Source organism: Passer domesticus, chromosome 6 (genome assembly GCF_036417665.1).
Source record: "Passer domesticus isolate bPasDom1 chromosome 6, bPasDom1.hap1, whole genome shotgun sequence".
NCBI classification, from domain to species: Eukaryota; Metazoa; Chordata; class Aves; order Passeriformes; family Passeridae; genus Passer; species Passer domesticus.
Window position 1 is genome coordinate 12,959,535 of NC_087479.1, and position 27,967 is coordinate 12,987,501.

The 27,967-nt window shown below is 40.5% G+C and overlaps 1 long non-coding RNA gene across 3 annotated transcripts; it reads left to right on the plus strand.

Annotated features, from left to right (window-relative positions):
• Positions 1-3,102: 3,102 nt before the first annotated feature.
• On the plus strand, positions 3,103-26,822 carry LOC135302661 (uncharacterized). 3 transcript variants are annotated; one of them, XR_010364233.1, is made up of 7 exons: positions 3,103-3,405; positions 13,361-13,487; positions 20,731-20,849; positions 22,099-22,252; positions 23,540-23,635; positions 24,201-24,368; positions 26,637-26,822. It is a non-coding gene; the product is annotated as an uncharacterized LOC135302661 (long non-coding RNA). The 3 variants fall into 3 exon arrangements; XR_010364231.1 differs by lacking the exon at positions 26,637-26,822 and adding an exon at positions 24,928-25,432 and having other exon boundaries at positions 3,104-3,405; XR_010364232.1 differs by lacking the exons at positions 3,103-3,405; positions 26,637-26,822 and adding exons at positions 10,569-11,308; positions 24,928-25,432.
• The last annotated feature ends 1,145 nt before the right edge of the window (positions 26,823-27,967 follow it).

Here is a 27,967-nt window from a genome sequence, read left to right on the forward strand (position 1 = left end):
GAGGCAAGGCTTGAAAATATATAGTCCCATGAAAAAATATTGCAGAAGGTCTTAACCCTACTCACAAAGAAAGAGATATATCAATCTATTACTCCCTCTAATAAGCTCTATGGTACACAGTAAAGCCAGGAATTACCTTTACTAGCTTGTGAGCCATTTTAAGGTGCACAAATGGCACGGTAACTTCATTGTTCACAATGGTAATTAAGTCACTACATTATCTCATCACAGTGAGTCACTTAACTGGCATCACTGTTGCAAGATGGGAAAATTTACCAAGGTGGAAAATTATGGGTCAGATTAACTCCTAGTGTAGCATTCAGAAGTATTATGCCCTGAATACATTTGGCCCACCCTTTATAAATTAGATTGTGTTTAATGTGCTTTGGAGAGGAGATGAATCAGACCTGCTGTTGGGGGAAAAAAAAGGAAGAAAAAACCTGTCTCATGCTTTTAGCTTGCCCATTCCTTAGGGCAAAAGGCAGTTGAAGTTGTGGAAATAATCCCTTGTTTTTCCAGAAAAGGCCTACCTGCAGCTTCAGCAGTAGATCACCAAGAGAGTGTATCTTCTGTACCAGGTCATGGGAGTTCAGTGCAGAGTTGTACAGTAGAAAGAGCATGCCTGCAGTCTCTTAAAGACATCAGACTGCTGCAAGTCAGCCATGCACATGGCCCTGAAGGGATATCTACAAGGTACTTAAAGCTATAACATCACACAGAAAGGTCTGAGACAGGAATTGAGTCTAAAATATACAATTACATTTAAAAAGTGTTTTAAAATAGGCCATGAATATCTGTTTTTGAAAAGGCTCTGTGGATTGAATTTTTCTTTTGACTGATTTTTTTTTTTTAAAGAAAGAAGGAAAACAGAAACTGTTGGTACTGTAATATTTTTTACTGATGACTCGCATTATCCCTGAGTGACAGCTCCTTAATTCAATTGCAGGAAAATACGGTAATGCCCAGGTATGCCCAGGTAAATAGTCATTAACTTTTCTTGGCAGCCCTTTTTAAATTAAAGGGAAAAAAAAAAAGGCACTCCAAGTTGCTGCCAAATTTGGCAGCTCTGATCTTGTCCTGACTCTAATCCTAATGAGCATTTACCAGGTTTCTTTTCTGAGAACACTGGTGTGCTCAGAGCAATGTGGGTGCCACTGTCTCTGGCAGACCTGGGGCTCTGGTGGCCCCCACGGTGGTGACAGTCCCATCTGGGAAGCGAGAGGAGCAAAACCCCTCAGTGGGTGGGGAAAGCTGCTTTCAGATTTTATTTTTGCAGAAAGAGTTAAGCTTTTAAAGATGAGGGTTCAGAGGAGGAGAGTCTGAGCCTGTTTAACTTGTTTTTCTCTCCCCCAGTGCTGCCCAAGTTTACAGTCTGTGGCGCTATCTGTAGGGCTTCAGACAGCAATAAAAGGGAGGCAGAGAGGTTCCCTGACAAAAGCCTGAAACCCTGGTATCTCTTTTGTTTTCACCCTAGTCTATGGCCACTGACATTACTCCCTTACACCATGGATGGGTAATAAGCCCCCTTCTCAGGAATAGAAAAGCTCTTATACATTTTAATGTGACCTTAGACAGTGCTTTTCAGAAATCACAGGCACATCTGACTACACTTGAGGTTGAATTGAGCTAATGGCATTCACCTCATCTTTAGATGCAAAATTGGAAGATAAAAAGACCTTGATGTGAAAAGGAAAGGGGGGTTGTGGGGAGCGGGGGTGGGGGGAAGAGAAGCAGATTAGAGATATTGCTTAAAAATCTTATGATTGCTAGTTGATAACGAAATGTCTCCTTCTCTTTCTAAAAACCCTATGGGCTTGCAAGATGTCCTTGCGCTTTTATTTTTAATGATAGAATCTTTTTATTCCCTGGCCAAGGAAATTTCAATGTTGCTGCATATGTGGCCAGGAGATACGTTGACCTTTAGCAAATCTTATTTTTAAAATCAGATGGAACAGTTATTGCAATATTCCAGCCCTGTAAGATTAAAAAAGAGCTTTCTTCCTCTGTAATCAGACGTGGATTAAATTTATTAAAGGTGCAGTATCTCTTTTTTAAATGACACTTGCCAGTCATACTGAATTCTAATAAGCCATTTGAAGATTTTGTATCCTCTTGCTTTTATTTTTTAAAAGCCATAACCAAGGCTTTATAAAAAGAGTGGGATAACTTATTTGACTAGCAAAGAAACTTGATGTTAACAGGAGAAGGGCAGCAGACAAAAGAAGGCAGCTGAAACATTAATGAATGATAATGCTGAGCAATGAAACATGCAAAGGAGCATGCAACATGGAAATTCAATGAGGAAAATATAATTTAAAGACCAAAGTAATTCTACCCAGTGAAAAGGTGCAAATGACACAGAAAAAGGCTTTAAAAATCAAGTGGTGAGTTGGTTATAATAATTTAAATTCTGTTTCTGAGGAGGACTGACTACCTATTGATCATATCTGCACATTTGAGAGTGAGAGGCCAGCCAATGCTATTTGAATGTGTTTTTATTTTTTAAGTACAAAGAGTTGCTTGGGCTCATCCAAAATATAAGTAAAGCCGTAATCCTTTCTCTTGGGAGTGTACAGACAGACTAAATGTGTTTCTTGACACTATTGTTGAAGTTTTGGGAGAAAATTTGAGGAGTTATTCAGCCACTTCTAAGAAAATTCATCTACGAAGAGTTTTTCTTGAAAATCATATTATTGTTTAGGTTGGAAAATAGCCTGAAGATCATTGAGCCCAACTGTTAAACCAGCACTGGTAAGTCCACCATTAAACTTTGTCCCTAAAGTATGCTGGAGTAACTTGAGACCATTTCCTCTTGTTCTATTGCTTTTTACCTCAGAGGGAAGACTGACCCCCCCACCTGGCTGCACCCTCCTTTCAGAGAATGATAAGGTCCCCCCTGAGCCTCCTTTTCTTCAGTTCCAGCCAGTCCTCATCAGAGCTGTGCTCCAGACACTCCATCAGCTCCATTGCCCTTCCCTGGACACACTGCAGCCCCTCAATGTCCTCGTGCTCACAGGCCCAGAACTGAACACAGCATTTGAGGTGTGGCCTCACCAGTGCTGAGTACAGGGGGACAATCCCTGCCCTGGTCCTGCTGGCCACACTGTTGCTGACACAGGCCAGGATGCCATTGGCCTTTTTGGCCACCTGGGCACAGCTGGCACATGTTCAGCCACTGCCATCAGCACCTCCAGGTCCTTTTCCACTGGGTCACTTTCCAGCTACTCTGTCCCCAGCCTGTTGCACGCAGGGGGAGGTTATGACATAAGTGCAGGGCCCAGAACTTGGCCTTGTTTAACCTCACACCATTGATTCCACCTGTCCAGATCCCTCTGCAGGGCCTTCCTGCCTTCCAGGAGAGCAACACTCCTACCCAACCTGGTGTCATCTGAAAACTGACTGAAGGTGCCCTTGATCTCCTCATCCAGATCATTGATAAAGATATTAAATGGGACTGGGCCCAACACTGATTCCTGGGGAACACGGTCTCCAGTTGATGTAAATCCAGTCACTGCCACTTTCTGGGCCTGGCCATCCAGCCAGCTTTCTACCCAGGGAAGAGCAGACCCGTGCACAATGTGGAAAGCCACGTTGCCCAAGACAATGCTGTGGGGAAGTCAGCTCCTGCAGTAGCCTTTGGTGGACCTTATCCAACACCATAAACTTGTTTGTGTCTAAGTGGTGTAGCAGGTTGCTGACCAGTTCCTCTTGGATTATGTTTTCTTTTTCTGCTCCCCATCCCTGTCAGCTCAGGGGGCTGATTACTGGGAGAACAACTTATCTCACTATTAAAGACTGAGGAAAAGAAGGCATTAAGTAACTCATCCTTTCCCTCATCATTTGTCACTATATTTCCCCTCACATCTAGTAAAGGATTGAGGTTTCCCTTAGCCCCCTTTTGTTGCTAATGTATTTATGGAAATATTTTTAATTGTATTTCACTGCAGCAGTCAGCTTAAATTCTAGTTCTTTCTGTTCTTTAAGTGTAGGTGCAAAAATACTGATAGCATAGGTAATGTAGAGTGTACAAAGACACTCAGCTAAGTTTCTTGTTAAGCATATCCATCCTTTCAAAATAATTGATAGAGTCCTAATTAGGAATCTGATCTATGCTCTGATTGTGCCTCGCAAGGCACAACCTATCTGACCTTCCCAGTCCCACTTAGATAAAATTTCCAGCAGTTCTGAACATGCTTTACAGAATCATTCTACATGTGTGATAATCACAGTGGGAATATTCACAGTTGGTCTTCTGGAGAAAACAAATCCCCATTTCTGCCCAGCTGTACCCAGAGCCCTGGATCAAGAGCAGTGCCACAGCCTCGGGGTCTGGCTGGGGCCCTTGGCTGGGGTGGTGCTCTGGTGCACCAGGGTTACTGCCAATCCACTCCAGCACAGGGAGGAGATGTCCAGTATCAGGCACTGTCAAAGCATGTTCCAGCATCCTGCCCTGGACTTCCTGCTTCTCCTTCTAGTTTCTATCTCTTATTCCCCAGGAGATGCCCATTATTGGAATCATATATGATAGTGTGATACAGAGAGCCAAACGTATCCCCAGGGTAATTTTGCTGACACGAGTAGATTAGCATTTGTGATAAATTTGGCCATTCCCATGATACAAAAACTCTTCTTTTTATCCCTAAATAAACATTAATTAAAAATTCTACATACATAAAATACATCAGAGGAAAAAAAAATACCCAACTGCTCCTGCATTATTATAAGGAATACCACTTACAACAATGAAAGCTAGGAAATTGAGTAATTCAAGCTAGTCTGGAAAATTGAAGCATCAATGCCAGCTAACAGGAGCTGAGAATTAACTACCTGACTGTAATTTGTTAGTCATATTATTCCCTTATGATTTTCATTATACATAGGAAAACAGACCTACTTGAAAGATGTGATTTTTTTTTAAACACAGATGCTATAGGAGCCTTAAAACTTGTAAATCAAAAACAGAAGAGATTCTTTCTTTCTTTCTTTCTTTCTTTCTTTCTTTCTTTCTTTCTTTCTTTCTTTCTTTCTTTCTTTCTTTCTTTCTTTCTTTCTTTCTTTCTTTCTTTCTTTCTTTCTTTCTTTCTTTCTTTCTTTCTTTCTTTCTTTCTTTCTTTCTTTCTTTCTTTCTTTCTTTCTTTCTTTCTTTCTTTCTCCTATCCTCTTTCTCTCTTTGTCTCTCTCTCATATCCTTCTTCTCTCTTTCTCCTTCTCTTCTCTTCTCTTCTCTTCTCTTCTCTTCTCTTCTCTTCTCTTCTCTTCTCTTCTCTTCTCTTCTCTTCTCTTCTCTTCTCTTCTCTTCTCTTCTCTTCTCTTCTCTTCTCTTCTCTTCTCTTCTCTTCTCTTCTCTTCTCTTCTCTTCTCTTCTTCTATATTTTTTTTCTTCCTTATCTTTCTTTTTTCCTCTCCTCCTCTCCTCCCCTCCTCTCCCTCCTCTCTTCTCTTCTCCTCTCCTCTTTTTTCTTCTTTCTCCTTTTTGCTCTCCTCTGCCATCGCTGATGGGAGTCTCTAACATCAGGCCAGTGTTCTTGTCATAATTTTCCAAATAAAAATTATTATAATTAGAGGGTGGTCCATTATTTCCTATGCTTTAAAATGTATTTTAAATTGCTTTTATGATATTGTACAATGCCCCAAGCAGTTCAGTGGGGGAACACTTTATAAATAAAATTATTATTATTATGCTTAGTGCACATGTCAGCAAGTGTTCATAAGAAATAAGTGACTGGTACCCTTGCCCTCCAGAGACTGAGAGCCTTATTTCTTTAACTTGACTTTCACCGGCCTGAAGTCGGGTAAGAATTAGAGTCACTTCTAATCTTGTTCTTCCTATTGGCACAAGAAAATGAGCTGTCATTGAGTAGCATTGGCAATGAAGAACCATTTTTATAATTCCTTCTACATCACATGCTATAACCACATTACCCCTTTTAATTTGAGGATGTAAAGTTGTCAAATGGGGAAAAAAAAGAGCTCTTTAAAAATTCAATGGGACCTTCTGGAAGATTCATGTGTGTTGTGTGCATGGAAGCGTGGGAGGACTGGCAGAAAAGCAAAAATAATTTTAGATTGTGTTAAAATTAAAGCTTAATAAGAAGTTTGGTGCAGTATATGGAGAAGGTGGTGGTCCCAAGTTTTGATTTTGAAATCTAAAATTCTTTAATAGATTTTTTTTTCCCTTTAGATGAACTTTAAAAGAAAAATGATAATGTAAGCACTGCTAGTTACTCTAGGTTGGGATTTAAGATTACAGCATTTAGTAAGATTATATATTTGATGAACAAGGCGAGGTGGTGTGTGTCAGCCTTTGAAGGGGTTACCTCGCTTAGGAAGTGAGTATTAACAGCATCTCAGCCCTACCAAGATTAATGTCAGTGGAATCAAAACTGGCATTAGCAGAGCACTGTTGTCAGGAAGCTCGCAACAGTTCAATAACTTTAACACACTGGGTAGATTTCAGTGTGTGTGTCAAAGACTAGTACTGCTTAAAAAGGCATGTGGCAAGTAGGCAGTTTTAATATAAAGATCATAAAAGATTTGAATACCAAATGTACAAGTGTTGAGTATTACTTGTGGGTACTTGGAAAAAACCCAACTTTTATTCCTTTTATTTTTGCCTCCCCCCTTTTTTTGTTTTTGTTTTTTGCCATAGATTTCCATCTATGAAGAAAAAATGCAGAATTCTAATCCAACCTGTGTATCTACTTTTTTTCATCCATATATAGCTGTCAAGGAACCTAATGAGGAAATGGTGTTTATTAGCTACTGATGGAAGAATGTGTAAGAGAGGGATGAAACTGCTTTTGATGGTTTTGTTAAACATGATGCTGTATATCTTGGGTTAGATTTTCACTTAGTTTTATGTTTCTTTACTTTTTATATCACTTACAATATTAAGCAGTTTAAGCACCATAAAAATCTAACTGTAAATGACCCTTTGTTAACTATAAAGATTATTTATAGTTATGCACAGATCTGGGGAGCCAGAGGAACACTGTTGAAAACCAGTGATCAGTATATATAAATGCACCTTTAAGGGCATTAAAAGAATTGCATATGAGGCCTGTCCTCTTTTCCACCTCCTTCCCCAAAGGGAGAAACAGCAGAAGCCTACACTTCCAGTTAATATGTGTCCAAAGGCTGGTGCCACCCTTCCAGCACTGGCTTTAGTAGTGATGCACACTAGAAAATGCTCTGTTTTTTTGCTTTCTCTGTCAGAGCTTCCACACTGAAAGCATCAGGCTGTGCTCTGTGCAAAGGCTCATTTCGTTTGGGTTCGCACCCGGGTGAACTGTGCCATTTTTGCTATGAATTGGGAGCTGCAATTTGGCACAAACACTGCTGCTTCTTGGGAGGAACTCAGGATTAATTTCTATGGAAATGCAGTTTAGTTTCAGGTCAAATACAGATAATATGTTGTGCCATATAAAATTGTAGAAGTGATAAGTTTAGGGAAGTTGTCTGTATCGTCAGGTAGAAAGAAAATGACAGATTATTTTGGACGAGAGTTAATATGTCACTAAAGTATGAAATCTTAGAAAATTGAAAGGAAATTATAAAACAGTATAGTAGGCTTGTTTGCCTCTTCAGGCCTTTCTGTAAAGGATTTTGGCAAATGATTTGAAGTAATATTTTAGCACAAGACTTAAACCACACACTATTATTATCCATTCCCATGATTTTATCTCGATGTCTCTAAAGATATTTTTACTGTCCTTGCTGTTGTGGTAACATAGTTCTTTTCACAACTTTGTCCTTTATAAGTGACTAGGATTTGAAAACCTAAATTTGACTTCTGGTCCTCCCTGATTCTTTAATAGCTGCTTCTGCTCTGCAGTTTGCTGCTGAAAATCCAGAACTACTGGGAAGGAAAGATAAATAAATATAAAAAAAAAATTATTTGCTTTAAATGTGTGAAGTGTTCAAATAATTTTAAACAGTTTAATTTAAATTTTAAACTGCAAATCTTCAACCTCTAATCACTTCTAAACTGAAGTGGTTTTAACCAAATGTGAAGTGCTGCAGAGTTTGAAATGATTATGCTTGGAGTAGATGGCTGTAAACTTTGGAGAGGGATGAAAACTGTCTTTTAAATTTTTTTCCTAAACACACACTTGTGCCGCATTGAGCCATTCCTGCTGCAGAAGGCGAGGGGCTGAGAGGGCGGCTCTGTCAATTTGCACAACCAATATACTGAAAGCGTCGGAGCATTAGGATTTTTCTGAGGTAAAGTGTCTCAACACCAGGCTGAGGCATACCTGGAAAGCCCTTCCCAGCCCCAGAGCCCCAGCAGGGCCAGGCGTGTGCCAGGCTGTGGGTGCAGGGCAGGGAGGGTGCAGGGGCTCTGCAGTCCCTGTCCCCAGCATTAGGGACAGGCACAGCTCGGGAGGCTCTGTGGAGGGGAAGGTATGTGTGCAGCAGGGGGATGGTTAACACTTCCAAATTCACAGCTATGGTTTTAGGACTCTTTCCAGCATTAGTTTCTCTTCAACATTTTTATTTTAGGGCTTTCAGTCTTTGCATTATGTGTTTTTCCTGTTTGAGGGAGAGAGTAAGAAACTTAAACTAGAATTCAGAAGCTGGTCCAGGACTCGGCTCCAGCTGGAAAAACACATGTGCTGGCATTCAGCTCCTGTAAGCTCCTTTCTGACTATTTTGAATGCTGGCATTGTTACAATAGGCAGGGGAACAGCCATGATAGCCCAGGGTGACAAATTGCTCAGCCTTGTGCATATATGTTTTTGCCTGGCTGGTTTTTATTAGCATGTAAGCATCATCTGTGGACTGCACATTCTTTCCCTTTCATTTTCATGACCCTGCCCAGTTCAGACTGACAGATTCACTATGTGATTTCCAGCTTTTGATGATTAACTTTTTGACAGCGGTCCTTATCTTTTATTTAATATTGTTATGATGATTATAACAAAGGGCTGTATGTTGGGCGGTGTGGAAATCAGACTGGGTGCTGCCTCCTTCACTGATAACTTTGTGTTGATTTAGCAACAGATAGGAATACAACTTTATAGATTAAGTGAGGAAAAAGGGTGACAACTGCTGAATATGATTATTTGGGTTATTATAAGAGGTAATTATTTTATCTCAATGGGCAGGTATTTTATGCCCTGCTCCTTCAAGGACTTTCCTACTTATTTAACTTTTCTCAGGCAAGTAATCCCATTGATTTAAGTGGGACTATACATATGTGTGTGAGGGCCAGGGCTTTATTATGCAGAGAGGATGTAAATAAACATCAACTTTTCCCCCTTTAGTTAAAAGGAGACTCTTGTAAATGAATGGAACTAAATGAACAAACAGAAAACAGATGAAAGGGAAAACATCCCTTCTTCCTGAAAGAAAAATGTTACATGCATCACTTCAGATTTGGCAGGCTCTTGTCTCTTACAGTCTCTGTTTTGTTTGCTTAGAGATGGCTGAATTACTATTTTTGATACCACTTAGGACCATGTGCTAGCAAAAGGTTTTTGTCAAAGCCTCCCAGTGGGTCTGGACAAGATCTCTCAAGCATACTGCGTGCTCTCCAGCAGGGATGATGGGGAACAGGGGCGAGGGGTAATTTTTGCTCTGAAGCCCCTCTTTTGCATAGGAATTTGCATGAAAGATATAAACATGCTTTGTGTGTGCAAATCAGGAATAGCTACTTGTTGGACATTTGCCAAGGAGAAAGGCTTTGACTTCAAGCTTGCTTTCACTGCTGGTTCAAGAGCTTAAATCTCTCATCCTCCAAATGTTTATTAAATTATGCATGTCTACTGCTCTAGGTGATTTTTACTAAGTTTTGCTCTCCTTGCTGAAGATAGAGAGGCTTGTAGAGGGACTGTAGATGCAGAAGACTGATTTCTTTTCCACTCCAGGATCCGCTTGGTAGGAAACTAACTCTTGAATTTACTGGATGTCCTTTCCCTGTGTGAGTTAGATGTTGCTTTGCTGCTGTGATTTGAAACAGCTGCTAAGGAAATCTTTGCCACTGAGGTTTGGGGACAAATGGAGATGATATCCTCAAACACCCTCCAAGATGTCTCCTTCCTTTTCTGCCTTGCAGGAAGGAAGTGAGTTTGGCATTAGGAAATGCCTCTGGGAGTTTTATGTCAGTAGCAAATATTCCTTTGCTTTGAGAATCCGGTACTGGCAATTAATGGAGGCATGATATCCCCTTTTCAATGCTGAAATTTAGTGAAGGGATTGAGTCAGGACAGAATCCTGTATTCCTGTTTAGCAGATGTTCCTCTTTCATGCATTGAGATTTCCAATCAGTACATGTCATGGTTGGACTCAAGCATTACAAGATAAAATCAGTCCTTTCAGTGGGTGGAAAAGCAGTCATGAATGTGTGAAAACTGTCTGGGAACATCCACGCTCTTCATTAAGGTCTTCCTGTATACTGAGGCTTATGGAAAAATCTCCTGCCATCTTCTCTCAACTTTGGATCATGTTTGTAGATGGATTTCTGAGATCAGCAGAGGTCTTGTACGGGTTATTATCTTGTATAAATGCTGGAGGCTGACCTATAGGAGTAGAAGGTGTGAGCTGAGGAACCATAAGTCAAGAAACTGGGCTTTTATTTTTCTGGCTAAAGCAGACTCTCATATCCTATAGATGACTGTTGAGGAAGACATTCAGCAGACTGTGCTCCTCTGTGAATCTGGTCAAAGCTTTTGTGCTGAAACATTTATTCTGTTAAAAACACACTTGTTTGCTGGCACCCAGTCATTTCAAAAGAACAGGCCTGTTCTAACACATCTTCCAAATGATTTCAAAACTGGACAGGGAAGCAGATTTCCATCAAAACCAGCTTGGCTCCTCATTGCTCCCTCGCTACTGTCCACCCGTTGGGCTGTCTGTGTAGGGGTGGTCCTGGACTTCATCCCTGCTGGTGGTGGGATCCTCATGTGGCCCCACACTGTCCTACAACTACCAGTGCCAGGAACACCTCTGAGGCAGCAGGTTTTGGGGCTCCCAGACACCCTGGCCTGTTTGTGAGGCCACAGCTGACCTGGGAGTTTCTGTGCTTGGGCTTCCTTACACTCAGTACTTCTAGCAAAAGTATTGAAATAATTTACAGTGGTTTGTATTTTCATTTCCATACCCAGCTTTGATACCTTCACTCTTCACTCTGGTGTGGTTTTTTTTGGTTCTCACAAAACTGCAAAGTTTTACTTAGAAAGATTGCCCTGGAAGCTAGCTCTGGTCATGGTATGCACCTGGTTAACATGGCCTAAGAAATGAAGTGAGAAAAATGTGTGAGAATGTGGACTGCAAATCAAGAGGGGAATTTTCTGGTGTCAGAAAACAGGTAAGTAGTGCCTCACTCTGCAAACACTTACTGTGAAGTGCTTATTTTAGGGGCAGTATAAACACCTAAGTGAGACTGTGGCCTGGGAATAAATGTGGGACTTTGGACCATCTCTTTGTATAAGTCAATATTGCTCCCTCTGGGTAAACAGAGTAATGAACTTCATTTGTGGTGGATCTGGCTCTCTGTTTTGTGAGAGGCTTTTGCAGGCCATGCCTTTCAGTGAGTTTTTATCCCTTCTCTAGTGGCTACACTGGCAGTGCATTGTCTCCTCCAGGCTTCTGCTTGGCCATAACATCTGACACCCCCTGTCTCTGGGTTCACTGGGGCTGAGGAAGCTGCTGTTGGAGAGGCACTGTGGGCAGGAGCAGCTCTCAGGAGTGTGGTGAAGGCACTTTCCATTGCTGTGCTTTTCCGACAGGGAGATTGAGTTTAATTTGCTGGCTAATCTCTGGTGGTGAAATTCATTTCTGGTCTGTCTGTTTAGATTGCTGTGACACTCACCCGTGCAGGCATGTGTGGCACCCTTTGGCTGCCAGGGCTCTGGGTGGGCTGGAGCAAGCAGGAGTGCTGGCTGCTGAGAGCTGCTCCCCTCTGCTTTGGCTCTGGTGTGATGTAAAATGACCAGTGTGCTCAGACATACCTGCTGCCCATGCAGAGCCTAGTAAACTCACCACAGTGTTTGGAACATTGGAAACCTGAGATTGCCTGGGTTTTGTCCTTCCCTTCAGAGATTTTAACACATGAATCGATGTGATTGTCCCAGTTCCTCTCCTTTGTTGTTTTATTTTTCATCGTAAGTTTTCTCACATCAGGGACAAGGATACAAACAGAAGAATAGAAGGGAAAAGGTGAACACTTTCTAGCCCTGCTCACATAGGACAACATTTCAAACCTTCTATATCTTCTTCAGTATTTTAGCTTTGGTTTTATTAACTTTTAGTCACTTTCCTTGCTAACCTGACTGTTCATTTCTTAATATGTGCCTTTAACTACTTACATACCTCACAAAAAATAGTGCAGAGAAAGCAAACTAATTTATTAGACAAGCAGAAGCACATGGCATTCCATATTGGGCAGATTTGTGATGAGCAATTAATTATTTCTATTTTCTTCTTTCCCAGTTTAAATACAGTTTAAGTTGTTGATGTTAATATTATCAAACCAACATTTTTATATCATTTGCCAGGCTTGACAGAATTAAGTGGATTTCTTTGAATGATAATAGACATAATTAATTTTGTGTATAAGTTGCTTCAGTGCCTTTGAAGTTAAGTAAAAAATGAGATGTTAAGACTGAATTAGTGATATTTAATTGGAACCGATTATAAAAAATAAACGAGATACACGGTAGTTTTATGAAATAAAAAAAAGAGAGTGTGTGTATAACTGCAGAAATTAACAATTTGTGGTGGAATGTTTTGCTTTAATAGGGTGGCAGCAGTGATTGTGAGCACAATGGAAAGAAGGAAGAGTGACACAGAAAGGGCAGGGCTGAGCCATTTGAACATGATTGACAAGAATAGTTACGTGGAATTTCTTTATAGGTCATGCAAACAGACCAAATGAAACCATTGCTCTTGGAGATCATGCAAGTGTTTCATTTTCCTTATTTCATCTTTTGTAGTCCTGTAATAAATGATGGCAATATGCAATGTTAGTACTTTGCAAAGTATGTTAGGTTCAGCCACGTGCCTCTGCACCTGGCTTAGTAGATATCAGGAAGATAGAAGAAGGTGTTACTATGTTTAATGGCTTGTAACCTACAGCACTGCTTATCAGGAACCCATTCTGAAAAATGACATGCCAGAGACCTGGCATCCTCCTGTGCATCAACTGGACAGCCTGAAAAATCTAGTCTGTGATACCACTATTATAAATTAGATATCACTCTCAGATGTAATCAACTGATTATAATCTCAGTCCTGTATAGAGTAAAATTTGGCTGTTTATTAAAATGACTCAGCTTCTGGCCCATCTTTTGTCTCAGCAATAGCCCAAATTAACAGTTTGGCTGTTAGAATAAAGTTCTATTTTCTCATAAATCCACAGGTTAAAACAGCTGCATCAGGAATGTGTATGGAATGAGAGAAGAAAGGATGAAGCTGATTTTCCTGAAGTAGAATAGACCAGCCCAGTGAAAACAATAATTCCTCTCAGTAACAGGGGTTTAGACAAGGTAAGAAATGTGTGAGAGATGTATTCCTATACCACTGTGGTGAACTGGATGCTCTAGTTTTTATTGGATGCCATCTAGGTGAAGTCAGCTGTGTAAGTGAAAAGATTACAGGGATGCCTACAAAAGGATAAAAACTAAAGCATTTATTCCATCTGAATTTGTCAGGAAATAGTGTGGATTATAACACTGAGATTCCCTTTTTCCCCTCGTACACCTTTGTTGTCAGTGAAGACACACACCAGGTTCATTCTTGGTCAGGTATGTGCCCACAGACCTCTCCAATCTGAGAGGAAAAGAGATGAGGTACTGTTGAGGAGTAAACAGAAGATGCCTGTGGTCACCTTTAAATTACTGTTATGGTGAAAGGTGCAAATAGCTGCCATCAAGTGAGCCTTTGATCCGAAGATAATAATAGATCTCATTAAAATCAGTGGGTTTGCCATCTCTGAAGAAAAAAACAACTGAGCCTCTTTAAACAGAAGATACAATGGAGGGATTTCAGAGAGCACATGTCAGGTCAGACCTGAGCATGTAGGCAGGGGGATTTCCTTGGTAGCACACAAGGGACGGGATATTGGGTTTGCAGTTGCTGAGCAAAGCCCATTGGAGCAGCAGTGAGCGGGGCTGGGGTGGCAGGGGCAGTACCAAGGGTCTGGAGTGCAAAGAAAAGTGGTGCTGGATGGCAGATTGTGGGTACAGAATATGGGTACAGAAAATGCCTCCATGGCCAGGGAAAGACCCCTCTGGTTTGGCAACAAACAAACAAACAAACAAACACCCCATAGCCTAGAGAATACTGTTGAATTCTGTCACTCATTACTCAGCTGGGCCAGTTCTGAAGGAACTGGGTCCTGTCTAACTCCTAAGTTCAAAAGAGCAACAGCGATGCACTTGAAAATCAATGAAGGCTAGGGAAGACTCCTTTTGCCTTTTGTGAGCTCTGGATCGGGTCAGGGTTGCCAAGAGTTTGATACTGCTAAGATGATTATCTCAAGGGGATGTTTCTGAAAGAACTATACAGTGGGGGAGACAATACTTGCTTTGCCTGGTTTTGACAGCATGTCACATTCGATGGATGCTCTCTTCACTTTCCAGCTTTTGACAGGCCATAAAGGCTAATTAAACAAAACTACTGAATTCACATGCTTCCCTCAGAGGAGCACACATTTATCTTGCAAACAGTTAATACCTACTATCATGGGTATGTAACTAGTCAATATGATATAACACATTGCGGAGCCTGCTGAAGGCAGATATTGCCAATTAACACATGGTATTACCAATCAACGCTCATGCCATTTATAGAACACTCTGCCTTGCTCCTACTGGAGATTCAAGACCCACAACAGTTTGAATGCATTTTTGAAGTAGGATTTTGTGTCAGGGAGGGAGGAAAGCTCTGCATTGCTAAAGAAATGGAAGAGCAATGAAGGACTGAACTCCAGGGAGAGGAGCAGCACCATACAAACACACCAAAAAAACAAGGTCTCTGCCTGGAGGGGCTTACAGTCTCAGGCCAACAAAATTCTGTGTGTGAGACATCACAGGATGGCAGTGGGAGGGAGGAGGGAGGGGAAAAGGTGGTGTGATAAGCACAGGTGTGTACCCTGAAGAACAGCTTTTTTGTATGTGCTTTGTCAGCGGATTGCAGAGGTAGAGGAGGTTTCCATCTCATGGACAGCATGGACAGGAGGCAGCAAGAAACTGAGCAGAGGAACATAGTTTGAAACAGATATTTAAGACAGGACAATGAATGAATAAAAGGCCAATTTCTGCTTCCTCAGGTGGTTTTGGGCTTCCTGGGGAAAATTTGATGCATAAGGCCCAGAAAATACTTTAATATGGGCATCTGCTGGCACTGTTTCATTCCTCCCCACTCAAGAAAAGGCTGCCTCCTTACCTTTCTTTCCTGTCCCTTGGCTACCACAGCTGTCTACAAAATCTTCCATGGAGCTCTATCAGGGCTGCAGCTAGATTTTGATGGTTTCTTCTGTTCCCAAACTGTACTCAGCAGCAGAGTGGTTCCTGTGTTTGAGGGACTGGGAGTAACAGCTCAGGGCTTACTGAGACAGAGCAATAGGCTCATCAGCAAGGAGACATAGGAGAGAAATACATATATGCATGCACACATACTGATGTATATGTAGATACATATACATAAAACAATCAGAAAATAAAGACACTACAGAGAAAGAATACTTCCTTAGAGTGGTTTGACATAAAATTTCTCATGAGCTGTTAATATATGCTGTCTCTAGTGATGAAGATTTCATGCCTGAGGAATAAAAATGTGGCAAGATCTTCCTTTTCTTTGAAGAAGAGATTTTAGGGCCTCCTGCTGCAGTCCAGATATTGGTATAAGCTAGTATTAGTATCTCATGAGGAATGTATTTTTAATTTTTTTTTTTCAGCTGAGGTGCAGTAGTATTAGGTTTTGTATTCTCTTGATGCTAAGTAATCACTTTATTCTCACTCAGTTTGTCAGGAGGTTGCACTGGAGCCCCTGAGGTGACTGGACCTGGAAAGTTGCTAAAAAGAAAGATAGTTGAATAATTGCTGAGGGTATTTTAGGGGTGTTTCAGCCTCTTCTGTAATTAAGAAAGCACAGCTTGGGGTTTATATAGACGTTTGCAGATTTTTTTTTTTCTCACCTCATTTATTTCTTAGAAGAGAAATCTGAGTAGTTCTCCCTTCCTTCATCTTCTTATCTAAATGCTATGGAAAAAAAAGTGAAACAGAAAGGAATTAGCAAAGTCACCTCTTAAAATGTGCCTTTCCCCTTAATCCAAACACAGGAGGTAACTAGCACCCTGTTCCTGATTAGCTCTAGACTCCAGAAGAAAATGAGGGTAAAACAGATGATTTGTAGTGCAGTTATCTGATCTGAATCTTCGTTTTCAGTAGTCACTTCCTCCTTGAGTGTTTTACATTAAAATATTGTTTTACTGTTCAATTACCAAATTTAATTCCTGTATGAGATTCCTCTGGACTCCAACTACTCATCTTTTGAATGATCACTAAGAGTTTGCAAGAACTGGCAAACTTTTTCAACAAGCATTTTCCATTTCTTGAGGCAAGACATTGTGTTTCCTCTACATGGCCACAATGGAAATTGACAGGGGATTTCTATGAATCAAAGCAGATTCCAAGGATGGCTTCAGTAAGACGATTTTTTCACAACAGCATTCTTGGAAAAACTGTACAGCACAATGTACAACTCAAGCTGTTTTTTACTTTCAGTACTACTGATTTAAAAAAATAAAACAAATCCACTAAAAATTATTTAGTAAAGATTTACAGTACTATATTACTGTAGTAGAGCTTCACTTTTTATTGCTAGTGAATGTAAACACTGAGCTAACACCATCTAAAAATTTGAAGTGGAAATACAGAGAAAAACATGGAAATTTTATATCACTTTCAGGTACTTTCTGCTTAAGAGAAACATCAGAATTGCAAGGCAGCTTGCCTTTCTAGGTTTTATGTGAATTCTGATTAAAATGAGTAGCTCTTTTAAATATATAAAGCAGTTTGCTTTCAGCAAAATTCACAAAAGCAGCAATTCTGTTTTAGCCTATGACAACACAGGAAATTTTGAAAATCACAATTGTCCGTAAGCCTAAATAGCTGGGGAAAAATGATAGACATTTGCTTAGCTTTACTGAGCACATAATGTGCTGTCTGGCCTTCAGTACAATGTTTCAAAGCACTTGGATCCAAAATACCTCTCTGAGTCACGCTGAATGTTTTATCTTCAGCGCAGTGGCCCCATTTACGAGAGTGGGAGCTGTGATATTGATCATTAGAAGTTGCATATTGCTAACATTTTAGCCATAAACTTATTATAACCCTAAAAAAATAAATATTATCTTCCCTGGAGTGGATTGAAATGCCTATTTTACAGATGCTGGATGAAATTCCTGAAGTTGAATGAAGTTTCTTTTATATCTTGAATGAAAATGTTCTTTCTGTGTTAATTGAGGAACTGTTTTGCTTTCCTTTGTGCCTGCCACTTAAAGGCTGAGGTGCACCTTTGTTTTTCTTCCACAAACCCTCCCAAAGTGCAGAAATCCAGTCAATCACTTTCACACACCCACAAAAAATAATGGCTTGACCTGCTCGTGGCCAGATCTGACATGCCCTGCTGTGGTAGGAAAATTAATTCACCTCACTACACTGCAGTCACCCTCAGCTGAGTCCTTCAATTATTTCATTATGATCTAACTAAGGCTGATAACAGATCTCATTTGATACTGTGGATGGCTGGGGGGGCAGCATGGGGGTGGGAAGTGGATGCCCTCACATGTCAAGCCCTTGCATCTAACCAACCGAGCTTTGTGAGGCTTTCTTGCCTGATGGAAATGGGGGTGATTAAAGACATGTTGTGCCCGTCTGTGTAGCTTCCACATGATTTTTCTCCCTTAGATGATGTTTTGTGCATTTAGCATATTGGGAAATCTAGAGGCTTTTCATCTTTGGCAGGGGAAGGGTGGGATGTTTTTGATGGACTGGCTGGAGGAGCACACTCAGAGTCCAGTGTTTTCTGGACTCTGGATCCACTATCATCTTTTCTTTCTTCTCTCTCTCTCTCTTTTTTTTTTTTTTTTTTTTTTTTTTTTTTAACCTGTGCAGTGACAGATGGACGAAGGAAGCCCAGGAAATGTGTTAATTGCTCCTTTTTTTCCATTCAAGTGGTTTGGAGGTTCAGGAGACCCTCTAATTAAAGAATCTAAGAGTGAGCTGGGCATCTGGCCTCTGCCACTTTAATCAGCTTTGTAATATGAGGAGAGGGCAGTGATTGTCTAATTACTTGACAGCTTGAAGGTGTATAGGTAGTAAGCAAATACATTTTCTCAGAAGATGCCAAATTGTTATAACAACAAAATGCCTGCTGTTTTGTGTTTATAATTTATTTTTTAAAAATGAGTAAATGTACCCCATTTCCATCCAGTGATTGGATCTGTGTGGGTTACAGGATTCTTTGGCATGATTTTGAATCCACAGCACAATTCGTTTGCAGAAGTTTTGTGATATATGCAAGTATCATGATAATAAGTCAGATAAGAGTTTCTCTGATATGACAAAACTACCAAACTGAGGTTTTTTATTTCTGAGGCTGCTGTGAAGTATCTAATTTCATCCATTTGCCTACAGATAGTTGAATAAAGAATATTGCTACTTTTCCCCTCATATTTCAAAGGATAGAAATGCTAGCTCTCACACCTGGAATTTATCACAGCGTATAACAAGACTGATTCATGTTAGTGAACATTGTTGAGTATAAAATCATGTAGTACTGTTTTCCTGAATCTGATGACAACCTGGAATAATTGCTGAGCAATGTGAATTTTGAAATTCTTCCTAAATGCTGTTAGCTCTGCTGTTAGTAGAGATGAATGTTGAAATACTATCACTATTACTTAAATGTACAGGATCTTGTTGAATCAGCTGAATTCACATTATATCACTGTTTGTCTTTTTAAGAGAAATAACTCATAAAATGCTTGTCTTGTTAAGACAAAGTACATCCCATATTCTTCAAGGTGAAGCTCTAGTGTCAAAGTAAATAAGGCAGATGCCTCTTTAATAACTGTGTAATTCAGACTTATATTTAATTAATTAAAATGCCAGCATGAAGATACTGAAGGAAGCTCCTCTATCTTTTAGAGTTTGATGAAGAATCCAAAGGACCTTGCTGCAAATACAAATCTTGCATCATGTGTATTCTTTGAAATATGGATGGCTTAGTGCTGGCATCTGGTCAGTGGAGCTTCTCTTTGTTAGTCTCTGAATCAAGGTTGAACATTACATAACAGTAGATGGCATTTTTATTTTCTACGAACCTGTCAAACCTATTACCTCTAAAACTCATCTTAATAACTCTCATCTGTATTGGAAACCTCAGCAGAAAAGCCAGTATTGAATGGATTGTTACTCAGCATGGGCTCTTCTGGAGCCAAAATTAGGAGTCTGGCTGACAAGAGGAATGTCTCTTCAATCCCATTGTGGTACTTCACTTTTTCAGTCCCATGAATAGACAGAGCTCCCCACTTCCTATTTTTTACATACCTTTGCAATTAGCTTTATTTTAAAATTTCCTTCATCAGGGAAAGTCTCTATCCACTTCCTTGCACACCACATTGAATGCTGGCAACCATTGGTACTTTTATAGCTGGCCTCCAAACCATCAATTTGAATGAACAAAGCAGACTATTTTCTCACACTTATAAGACCTACATTTATAGTATCCGCATGCTGGGGTAATTACTGCTAAATAATTTAATACTGTAAAAACTGACATATCCATTTAGGTGTATGCCTGTTATATTGTTAAACTGTATTGGGGTTCTGACCTCTATTAGACAGCAAATAATCCTACTAAAGACTGGTCATTCTCTCTCTCTCTCTCTCGCTCTTATGGTGAATTTTATTCATAAAGCTTAGGATTTTGCAGCTATTCTCATCATGAGATTAGTAAGTATACACTTGTGACAGCACTAAAAATTCAGTGCAATCACAATCATGTTTGATTACCAATTCAGAAGGATCTAGCCATCTAGCTGCAAGGATAATTTTGCTCACTGTAAACAGCTTGGAGAATTGTGTGCGATCATGTTGTGTGACCAAAAAAAAAAAACAACCAATGAATTAGATTATTTGCTAAATGCCAAGGCACATTAAATATTTTTGACAACAATGAAGATTCTTTGTAAATTGTAATTAGACTGGAAATTATTGCACAGAGCCTGCTTCTCTATAATCCTTTTAAATCAGAGTAGTTGTAATTGGCCTTAGAGACTCAAACTGTTTCGTGTTTTATTTTCTAGAAGTTCCGCTTCTGCATATGTAATAACAGAATCCTTTGTGGATACAATACAATAGACATGTGTGTAGGGTTATTTTAGTTTATTTGTTTTGGTAGCGAGTCAGATAACCAGCAAAAAAGAATATAGAAAAGAAAACATGCCGAATGCTCCTGGATATGAATGGTACTTACATGTAAAAAAAGTTGCACAGAAATCATAATGGGCCAGATGAGGCTTAGAAAATCAGCATAACCCTGCTGTTCAACATCTGCCAAGGATCTGGACCTATATTTTGCCCATATTGTCAGAGGCTTCAGGAAACCTAATAATGTGAGTTTTCCTGAATACAAAGCCATGGAGTTTTAGCAATTCTAGCAGAGTCCTCAAGGATTCCTTTTCAAAGTTATTATTTCTACTTTTTTTTCTTCTGGTTTGAGGTTCACAGGAATGGTAACTTCAGGAGAGCCTATGGGAGAGGATGAATTCTGCTGCAGCCTTTCTACATCAAAAAAGACCCTTTTCAGCACAAGATCTTTATGCTACTACTGAAGTGCAAGTATGTCTGTGTGTTTGTATAAATAATAGCTGTGGGAATGGGCGTGAGCAGTGGCAGATAGTCAAGGAGTTAAGTGGAAGTCAAAATTAAGTGGGAATTTTGAGGTTTATTTGATGTAACACTTGGCTTTGAGGATGGAGGAAGTTGGACTTGAGGCAAACCTGCAAATTACAGCCCAACCTCATTAGAAATTAGCTGGTAGTAATCAGACAGCCTTAACTGACTGTAAAAGTAACTTTAATCTAGAGATGTGGGATTCTGTTGGGTGACTATTGCTCATTCTCTCACAGGCTGAATTAACTAACAAAACCGAATACGTCAATACATCCAATATAAAATTTCAGCTCATCTCTGCTGAGCTTATCACCAATATCCAAAATGAAACAAGGTTTGTCTTGGAACAGTTTACACAGGATTAACATTCATGTGATCATGACTTCCACTGAAATAAGTCTAATCTGTAGATGTGCTGAGAAAATAATGCATTTAGAGCCACCTTAATCCACTTCATGTATAGAAGTTAAAAATCGCAACCTACGGTGTGGCTTGATGTCAAACTGCAAATTTTAGACTTATTGAATTACTTTACTTTTTCTTGATCTAGTGGAGGCTAAACATTGGCCTACATACAGTCCTTTTATATTTTAATATTAAGTTTACATCTATTACTCAGAAGTAAAAAACTCATCTGCTAATGTAGATTTATTAAAAATTGCTAGAGTCCAAGGATGAGATTTTTGTCACATTAGTAAAGCAAATGGAAAAATGCACAGCAAGGACTAGAATGTTACTAAATCACCAGTTACAAACCTGATTTTAGAAGAACCAAAAATTAGCATAAAAACTGTAAAAATATCAGTCTTAACTGTTTCAAGGAGATAAGGTTTGCATGAATGAAGTCCTCCCAAACCAGTGGAAAAAAATTCTGTTATTTTCAGTGAATTTTGTGTCAGATACTCTGGAAAAAAGATATAATTTTTTTTTTTGGTCAGACTGACAGTTTTTTATTTCAGTAGCTTACTTTTGGATCAAGCTGATTTCTTGCAATAAACTAAAAATATCTAACCAGGAGAGAAATTTACAAACCAAGCTTTTATCCTAGGCCCCAGGTTAACATACTCTTCTTTCCTTTAGGAAAGCCACAAATATTTTTGTATAATGATATTAGTGATTCTTAGTTTGATTATATGCAACATCGTGAAGTTTTAAGGGCATCTTTGGCAAAGGGTATTCCCTTTTCTTCCTTCAGGTCTCCCCCATTGCTGGCTGGACTAATCTGCTGTAGGACATTGAAGAAATACGAAATGTTGAGGTCTCCAAAGCTGGAAGGACAGGCTGTAAATAGAGGGGAATTTATACATTCAGATGGGGCATTGAAAGAGATTTCTGCCTCATGCTGCAGGGTAAGACAGAATGCACGGTTCTGAAGAGCCAAAAGTAAACTGCATGCTGGAAGTGAATTCTGCATGCTGGAAGAAGGGGCCTTGGGCAGCTCATCACTTTGGGAAGGTGGGGAGGCTGCCCTGGCTCTCGGCTCACTGCCTGTGCGGCTCGTGGGGCTGAGGTGGGGCCAGAAGCAGGATGGTTGTGGCAGGTGGGAGCCCTTCTCCAAAGCCTCTGGCCAGTGATAAATGGTTAATTCATGGTGTGCTCCTGGGGCCTCTGCATTGCAACCTGTTGGCCTGGCATCAAAGAGAAAGGCTTTGCTGTCTGCACCCTTTTATCAACATGCTTTACTGGCCAAATTCCATGGACTTTGTCTAAGCCTTACAGAGGTGAACCACCCATGGAGTCAGTGGAAGCCTTTTTTAAGCAGCACTTGAATAAGGAAATGTAAGGTACTGCCAAGGGGAAGGATGGACTAGGTGACCTCATTGGTCTTTTCCACCATAAGGTATATTAGTCAGCAAAACACTGTGCAGGGGCCTGCAATGTGCTGGGAGAGGAGCAAGCACACTCCTGAAGTAGCAATGCTGGAAGGCATTAGGGCTTAGGGTGGTTTAATTATCCCAGTGCTGCTGCTGGGAAGTGATTCTTGATTCATTGGCAGTGTGTGCTTTCAGCACAGGCCAGTGCAGATGGGCAGCAGGGCCATGGCTGTGCCGTGCCCCAGGGCAGCACTCCTCTGGCTGCTCACACCAGGCCACACACCTTTCCACTCCTTGTCCTCTCAGTCCTGTCTCCCCAAAATGGAAAAAGCCTTTGAAACAGGACCCTGCTTTTGAAGCAAGCAAAGTTTTAATGTGAAGAATGCTGCATTTTACAATACATATGTGAGCGTTGTGCAAGTATGTCTAAAAAGGGGGAGAAAAAGACTTTATATGTACACATATGCATGCACATATTTATTTACAAAGCCTGCATCTTCTTAAGGTAGTTTATAATACTGACAGTGAGATGGAGGCAAACTTTGGGGTTTAGCACTTAAGCACTGGTCTCTGGCATCAGGTTTCTTGTTAGTCTCAGCATCTCTTTCGAAAAGTCATTTTTATCGATACTATTACCAGACACCTGACTCATAGCTGCAATGTAGAGGTTAATTAGCTATGAAGTTTGGAAGCTCATGGACTATGAAAAGTGCTATAGTGTTCTGTTGCTATGTTGCTGATTATTTCTGTGGTGGGTCTGGTTGAATGCGTGCCAGTGCAAATGCAGGTCCATGATGCAAATGCCACCTCTGTGTTCTCCAGCTCAGAAGTCCTGAGGTACCGATGATTAATCAAAGGGATTTGATAATAGTACCATGAAGAACTGGTGGGCACCACAAAACTGCAAAGTTACTGCAGGTAAACATACTCTTGGTTTTCCTTGATTTGCCATGTGTACCTGCTTACCAGGCATGTGCTTGTGCCAGCTGCAAGGTAAGGCTGTGCAAAGCAGAATCTCCTGGCACCTTCTTTCCAGTTAATTTTCTGGGGGATAGATGACTTGTTTTTCTCCTCCCTGCTCTCTTTGCTTGCTGCTCCTATGGCCAGGATGACTGGTGTGGGCGGCATGTCCCTTTGAGCACTTTGAGAAACTCCCTGACTTCCTCCCCCTGAGCTCAGATGTCTCCTTTGATTTTCCTGATGCCTGTCACCCTGCCTCTGCTGCTGCTGGTGTTCCCAGCGATGCTGCAGATGCAGGAGTGCTTCATGAAGCTTGGGGAGGGGGGACAGAGAGAGTCTCACACCAGCCTGCATTCACTGCTGCTCTCTGCAGCCCCAGCACACGAAGACCAGGGTGAAGGGCTGAAGCTCAGCCAGCAGTGGCTCTGCCCTGGCTGCCCTCCTCTGTGCAGGGCTGACTCCTCATTCACCAGACTAATGCTCCTAAATATATGACTGCCTCCATCTTGTCACCCTGCCACAGCTCACCCTCTCACTGATGTGAACGGGTACTATATTTACCCAGGAGAGTCATGAAAATTGCCATGACAATGATTGTGGTTGCTTGGGAATGCAAGAAGCTAATTTTGCCCGAATAATAAGACACAGAGTCATCTGTCTCCCTTGGTAAAGCAACAAGGAGTTTATGCAGGTGAGAACAGGTAATCTTTGTGAGGGCATAATTGCAAAATGCAAAAATGTTCCTGTATCAGTTCAGACCGGTGACTAATAAAAGGCTCTATGTGCTAAATGGCTGAAGTTTGATGCACTCCCTCATTGTGATGAGGATCTGTAGGAAAACTGAGCTTCCCTGCCCCCTCGTTTCACCACCAAAGAGGAAAAAAAATCCCATTAAAAAAACAAAAAACCAAAAAAACAACTTTAGCCTGAAAATAACTCCATACTGTACATCTTTGCCTAGGGCAAATTTTTCACTGATGAGTAACAGCATTTTCACAATTCACCTTTTATATTTATTGATCTAATGCTATGTAGTATGCCAAAGTTCATTTAAAGGAGAGTACAGCTTTTGCTTTGGGGAATCTGAAGGAGAAGATAATTACCAAAACTTAAAACTTTCTTAGCTGATGCTTTTACTTCTCCATCACTCTCCATCACAAAATCTGTGGAGACCTCTTTGGCAAAATACTGACAAAGATCCCATCCTAACAAACTAAAAAAGCACAAAAAAAGTTCCCTTTTTGTTTCAGAAATATCCTGGCATCTCTAAACAAACAGAAAAGCCCGTCCCAGTAATGAAAATTCCCCCGAGGCACCGAAGTTTGGGAAAGGACGTCTTGCTGGGCAGGCTGCAGCCGCAGGCTCAGTGTCCCGCAGGACGCCTCCGCCGTGAGCAGCACGAGGGGCTGATTTTGTACACGCTTCTAAACGGCGCCATTTCAGGCATTCGCTGGCTTTTCCCCAGCCGGACACAGCAGTTCCCGGAAGGCTGAGGGGTGTTTTCTGCCGCACCTGAGCGCCAGCGGCATCGAGCGAGCGGAGCCGCCGTCCCTGGGCAGCGCTCCCCGGCTGCGGCGCGGCGCGCCCGGCGCTCGGGCTCGGGCGCTGCCCCGCTCCGGCTCCGTCCGCGGGAGCCTTCAAAGGCGATGGGCACAGGCGAAGGGAGCTGCTGGCTTTCAGACTGCTCCCAGGAATCAGATAAACACTCTCTCAGGGCTCAAAAGAAATCTCGCTCTCACTCTTAAAATTTTTTTTTTTTTTCTTAAAATTTTTTTTTTTTTTTTGGTGTCTTGCACTTTTAGTAAGTGACAGTTTTGCAAATTGCTAGTAAAGAACTTAAATGTCTAATTAAATCTCGAAGATGTACAAGAGTTTGAAGAGCGTGATTGATGCCCACAAAGGTATGGCTGTCTAATGGAGTCGTCCTGACAGCAATCGCGAAAGCCCATTTAACGGCTGATGTCTTGTTGTGATCCATGTTGTCATTTTTTCATTACTGATTAAAATTAAAAATCTGCTTGGCAAATCCATTGTAAAAATTTCCTTCATGAAAATCGACGGGTACAAATTATTTTGTCAATCGCCTGGCAATCAAACTGTGACTGAAGACTGTTTCATGCCCATAGATTTTTTTTTCTTTTTACTCATGCCAGTGAGTTTTCATAAAAAAGTTTCTTAAGTGTAGGTGGCAGTCTTGGCAATTTTTTTTTATTAATAAATAAAGCCGCATTTCTATATGTTAATGAAATGTTTTGTTTATGTTGTCTTCCCATTCCCATTTGAAAGCAAAGGGGAATGTTCTTCACTCTGAAAGTTGGGCTATACTACTGAATTGTCTAATGCCATGTAATGACAGGTGAATAATAGTAATACAAGCCTTTATTAAGATAAATCTGTTTTGAGAGTTGAAGTGTAAGCTGTCTAAGATGTAAAACTGGGAAAAAAAAGCAGAAAAAACCCAACCAAACCTTGCAATGCTCCATTCTTTATAGCTAGAATAAATTTATGGCTGCAATTCTTGGTGGGGTTTCCAGCTTGGTGTTCCCATGTACGGATGCAGCAGACCTGGGTGAGCTGCCCTGGGGTGAGAGCTGCAAATTCACTGCGAGGGGTGATTCAGGATGGCAACTGAGAACTCACATTCCTCTGACAGTGTGTAGTTCACTGTCAGAGGAAAGTAATTTAGAGCTCCTAATTTATCTGTAAAATCCAAAGATGCTTTAGTCTGGCTAGAAACAAGCGGACAACTCAAGCAGCAAGAAAAACATTATTGTCCCATTAATAAAACTTTTCTCCCACTTAATTGATATTTCTGCTTCTCATAATTGAGTCTCATTGCTGAGTATAAATCAAAGATAATAAAAATAGCTCTCCATAGCTGATACGCGTGCTGGTTTCGAGTCTGATCTCTGTTGCTGTTCATGCTTATCTAATCTAATCAATGTATCTTTTTCTGCAGGTTCTTATATCATCACTGTGGATGCTTCTTACTTCAGAGAACAAGAGAAAGGGAATGTTTTCTTTTGCAGATTTGTTTCTTTATTTTAATATTTAAATTAAAATGTTGAATTTTATTGTGTGCTTTATATCTTTTTTTAAACCCTTCTGAAATAAAGAGTGTATTGCTCACTCTGGATAAGAAAAATTGTCTGAATAATTTTATCCTTCTTTTAAGTCCATCATATTTCGATGAGCATGAGCATTTTATTAGTAACATTCTCAAGGTTGTGAAATTTTTAAAACAAAGATTTGCAAGTTACTTTACAGTAAATATATTTATGTTTCTATGAAATGGGCTGCAGATTTTAATGTGAAGATCTTGTCTGCTTATGGCAAAATGTATTTGTGTGATAATGATTTTGGAAAGCTGATGTGCCGTACCCCAGAGTAAAATAATGGAAAATAATTACTGGGAGAAAGCTGGCTGCCCAAGTCACAGTTTTAAAGATTGTTCAGTGTCTCTGGGGATATGCTTTAGGCAGTTAGAACTTGGAACTGGTGTCTTTTTATTGCTGCTTAAATTTGGATGTAGCAACAACATTAATAAGAACAATATTTTTTTTAATTGAAATGTTAATTTCCAGAATAAAATGGATGTTGTGACCTTTGCTATAGAGTTGTAGAAGTATGTGCTTTCAAAAGTTGTGTACTATACATCTGCACAAGTCCTGGAAGAGCAAAGTATGCTCAGGAGCCACGTGCTGCTTTCAGCTCAGCTCTGAGCTCCTGCTGGAGGGGACTTGCACTAGGAATTTCCCTGCACACGGTGCTTTTTAACTGAGTTTCCCCAGTCTTTCTAGGTGGGAGAGGCAGCTATCTGAGCTACTGCAGCCTGGTTTTGGTAGCCTTGCATGCTGAACTGGTACTCTGGGCTGAAATCCAGGCAACACGGCAGGACTACTGCTGCTCCCCAAAAAATTGCACAGGGCTTTTGCTGCTTCATCGGTTATTGTTCGTAGCATGGGTAATAGTGAAAACAATGGGTTGGAGTAGAATAAGGAAACAAACAAAATAACAATGTGAATACCAAAACAACAGCAGCAAAAAACCCCCAAGTTTACATGTTTTTAATAATGTTTATGTGACAGAGAGAAAGGCTGAGGAATTTTAGCCATGTGGGATATGTCACTCTTTATTTCTGCCTCTGAGGCAAAAGCAAAGCAAAGTGCTTAATAGTTTGAGCTTGGAGCAGGGTGTCAGCCTCAGTTTACGAAAGATTATTATTTATTTTACAGTAGTGCCCCAAACGTACCAGCTGCTACATAAAAATACTGGGAAACAGGCTTTTCC